The 4,717-nt window shown below is 28.7% G+C and overlaps 1 long non-coding RNA gene across 1 annotated transcript; it reads left to right on the forward strand.

Moving 5' to 3' along the window:
* The first annotated feature begins 2,613 nt into the window (after positions 1-2,613).
* LOC115883089 lies at positions 2,614-4,422 on the forward strand. Its single transcript, XR_004050326.1, has 4 exons — positions 2,614-2,859; positions 2,937-3,093; positions 3,380-3,508; positions 3,801-4,422. It is a non-coding gene; the product is annotated as an uncharacterized LOC115883089 (long non-coding RNA).
* The last annotated feature ends 295 nt before the right edge of the window (positions 4,423-4,717 follow it).

A 4,717-nucleotide genomic window follows, 5' to 3' on the forward strand; every position in this document is an offset into this window, starting at 1 on the left:
AATCGTAGTTATTATATTCAATTTTATTTATAGCTCTTCGAACATATCTTCTTCTTATACTTCCGAAGGCATTTTGTACTCTTTATTGCATATGTTGAAAAAAATTGATTTCTATTTTACAAATGACGTCAAATAATGCCCAATAATAATTAAATATTTAAATAAATAATTATTTAAATATTATTTTTTTTATTGCATTTGATTTTCCGCATTCAATGTTTTACCCCACGTCATAGTTAAGTTTGAAGGCTTATCAATATTGTAATGATGAATAAATTAAATATTTAAAAAAAGAGAGCCGGACTTGAAATTAGTTTAAATAAATTATGCTCAAATGTCCGAAACGTGTGGCATATCACTGTACTCAGGAGACCGAGTTCTTTCAAAATCTGAAATAAAAAATGCAGGTCCGTATTTAAAAAAAATAAGTCGGCCTCTGTATCTCACAAATTATCATCTAATTTCAGAAATCTAAAAATACTCTCAGATAGCCCTAATAAAGTGGCTATGTGCAATTAGTTTTTTGATTTTCTAAAAACTAACTACAGCAAAAAATAAAATTGATTTTCAAAAAAATCCGTTTTTTCCAAAAAACTCAGCAATCCTTGAAATTTTTAAAACTTTTTTGATGGCATTTTAGTGAACATCCCAAGGCGGCAACTTTGCCCCAATTTATCCATCTTCGTATCTATTACTGTTACCGCGATACCAATGCTCGTACCTCGAATTTGTAGCACCCTGTATAGAGTAAACGATAGCCATAAATTTCTAGCATCTACTGATAGCACAGTGTCTATTTATTTATATTAGATTTAATTATTATTTATTCATTAAGTATTCCCATTGCCCCTAACTATCGCTTCTATATTTTTTTTTCATTGTTCTAATTTGATTTGTATCATGTGTTTCATAGGAAATGCAAAACATTAAAAAATATAATTTGTGTTCCTTGAACCAAATATTTAAAACCTAAATGTCTTACTACTACCAGGATGAGTCTTAAATAATAAGTGCAAATATTTTTAGGGGTAGTATAATTCGATTTCAGAAACACGTTTATAGCTTTTTCGCGATTTTTTTTAATACTTGTTTTTTTAATTTTTTGTTAAACATTTAATATCTTGTTAATATGGCAACATAGGTAGTAGATTACATTTAAAATAAAGAAAACAGAGAAAATATTCAAAATTTAGGTAATTTTTTTTTATTTTTAAAGTTTATTTGAAAAACGGTAAAGAAAATATGTTTCTTTTATCGAGATCTAATAGCTTTGAAAATATTTGTCCTTATTTAAGACTCATCTTTTATAATATTTGTCATTCATAAATGGTATCGAATATTCGTAATACATACTTAACATAACTTTAATATACAACGAAATGTCTTATGTATAACTAGTTTTAAACCTTTAGTTTTAATTCATTATGTAACTGTCATTAGCGAATTCTTGTCAATTTTTCATCTGTCAATTTATTTCACCACAACACACCAAAACACTTTACTTTTAAAACTACGTTAGCCATCATCTGCAAATAATTAAAGCTAAATTATTATTTATGAACTCAGTATGTATTTCTATAAGTACTCGGTTGGTTTTAACCAAGTTTGGCAAAATCAACCAAAGCGAGACAAACCCAATCGAGTGTAACAATAAAATGTATTAAAGGCAGGAATTGGACCATTAACTCAGTTCATATTATTGTCTACAATTATTATTTAGTTTCACGCTTTCATATCTATTTGCCTGTAATTTGAGACGTAATTAATCTTAAGTTATTAACATAGAAGGACCTTTATCAAAAATATGTTGAGTAATAAAAAATTTATTTGCTCTACTATACAGAGTGGTCCGAACTGTATTCCGGAAACTTCGGAAGTACCTATATTCTGTAGATAAAAATAAGTAGAAAAGTTCTTATAAATGTATGTCCTAAAATGCTTAGTTTCAAAGATACAGGGTGTAGAAGTTTCATTTTTATTTTGATTTTTTCTAAACAATTTCTGAAATAACGTGGAAAAATATTTGGATAAAAATTGGTGTCTGGGAGTTTTTTGACATGATGAATTTGGATTTTGATGTCAATATGACTCCTACTAGTAGAGGGGGCGCCACCTACGCGTGTTTTAACTGTTTTAAAGCGTAATAACTTTTTGTCCGTACCTGTATAAAACCTACCGAGCTAAAAAATATACATCTCTGTGATTTTCTACTTAAAAAATATATCTTCGTAAAAATCGCTACGAGCAACTGTTCTTAAGATATTTAGAATAGAAATAGTAAAAAAATAAGCACGTTGAGTAGATAGTTATTTCACTGAAATAATAAATTTGGGAAATTTTTATATTTTTAAATTAATCATAAATTTTTCTGCAAAAAAATGATGATGAAACAGTTTCTGTTAAACATTTGGCACAAAAACATTTCAAATTTATGATTTGAGTCTAACAATTATTTAGTCAACATGTTCATATACAAACTAAAATATATGGGAAACTGAAATTGAGATCTTTGAAAGGACTTTTTCACCGCAACCAGTTATACACAAATTTATTAGTTCTGTGACGAACCACCGGTCGCGCTTGAGGAAAAAATATTATGACTTTTAGCGTTTTTCAAATCAAATCAAGTCAGTTTTAATCAAATAATATGCACCGTCAAAAATCGAAAAAAGTTTTACTGAAATTTTAGTGATTGTTTAAACTTTTTATTAAAAACATTGATGGAATCAGGCCGTAAACCCTTTCATAAGTATGTTGTTCCGATGCCAGCATGCATGGAGTTGTTTTCCAAAAGACATACATTATCGAAGAACGATCCTACATTATTTCAAAAGTGATATCAAGTGCGAAACCTTAAAAGTAAGTATATATGCATTTAGTTAAATAAAGAACGTTTTCAGATATTTTGTTCTAATAAAATTAAAATAATCTTTTAGATGATCAACCTACTGGTAATTTGGTATCCAGTGATGTCAATCCAGGTACAAACCCTGTATTTAAAGACAAACATTTGTTGTAGAACTTTTTGGTGGACCACTCTCTCGTTGGTATTAGACATGTACTGTTACCTGAGAAAAGCAATAACTGAAAAGGGTAGGTACCTACACCGTGGGCCAAATTAAAGTCGCAAAATATTCAGTAATGAAGATGAATATTATTATTTTTAAAAAAAATATCATATCAACTTTATAAAAAATATTTTAATTGAGCTGTAAATAAAAAAGTTATGGCACTGCCTACTTTAATTTGGCACAGTGTGATTTAATTATTAGATATTCCAAAGTTTATTAAAAATATTAATATGTATTACGAATCCAAACTGAATTTGGTTTATTGAAATTATCGTTTTAAATTTTTTAAATTGTATCTATCATTTTAGAGAAAGGATCGGATAACCCAAATCAGGAATCTTCAGAGTGCAGATGATGCAGTTTTTGTGAAAGAGGTAAGATCTGCCTCTTGTAAGACCTCTTTCAAGAATTTAACCCAGGGTTTACACCCAAGTTAGGTAAGAATTAAAAAATATAATAAGTGGAGCATACTACTCAAAAATGTAAATTTGCTTTATCAGCAATTGTTTTTAAATCCTGCTTATATTAAAAGGCATATAAACACCACAATTATTTCTTATGAAAAATAATGCCTGTGTTAACTTAAAGACTAAGATAAAAAGTTCATAGCCAATTTCTGTTGAGATTTTAGAGCCCTTCAACGGCATCAACTTTTAATTTTTTCATCCTATAAACCATACTCAATGTCTTTTTATGTGTCACATAATTATACATATTTATTTGTTTCAGATCTCAAGCATAGCAAAGGAATCGTACAACCTGTGAATTCAGTTTAATTACTGAGATCAAGGATGATGAAACATTCATTATGATTATACAGAGCTACAAAGAGTTATGTTGAGAATCCAAATTATCATAATGAATTGAGACGAGACAATACCTGGGTAGAAATTGAGGAAAATGCAGAATAAAAGGCATTTTTATATTAATGTTATGAATCCAATGTTTTATCAAATCGTCACATAGATAATATTTCTGTACGCATAATACTAAAATTAAAAAGGTCAGCTTAAAACAACTTTACTTATCCATCGCGTGCGAAAACAGTGCTTCGCATATGGCATATGGCTTCGGCGCGCTTCGCTCAAGTGCGCATCATGCTTTAAACTTTTGCGGAGCGCCGGAGCGGCCAAAATGTCACTGGATTAATTGCATGTATTTTGATTCTTCGCGTTACTTCGCTTTAATCCGTGGGTCTGCATTTTTATACATAGATATCATTGATCCAATTCACGTTTTCTCGCCGCGCTTCGAATAAGTTCGCGACAAAACTTTGTTAGTTGTATTTTATATTATTTAATGCCATTGTATTGATTTATTATTATTATTGTATTTATATGAACAAGTTAAGAATAGCAGTGCCGTGCGAGCCTTGGTCTGAAAAAGAAATTTTATTTATTGTATAATTTGTATTATTTACTTTTTTTAATAAAGTTATTACTAATAATTATTATTAAACATATCCAGTTTTAATTATTTTTATTTTATTAACTATAGCTGTTTTTTCTATCTATTTCATATTTTTTGATGAGGATAAGTTAATTCTAAATGTAATGTCACCTGTTTCAGAACAATACGATATAATGGAGCGATGTCGCATTTAGAGTAACTTATTCTTATTAAAAAATAGGAAATAGAAGAAAAAT

The sequence above is a fragment of the Sitophilus oryzae genome, unplaced genomic scaffold (genome assembly GCF_002938485.1).
Source record: "Sitophilus oryzae breed Bouriz unplaced genomic scaffold, Soryzae_2.0 scaffold_1805_pilon_pilon, whole genome shotgun sequence".
Classification (NCBI taxonomy): Eukaryota; Metazoa; Arthropoda; class Insecta; order Coleoptera; family Curculionidae; genus Sitophilus; species Sitophilus oryzae.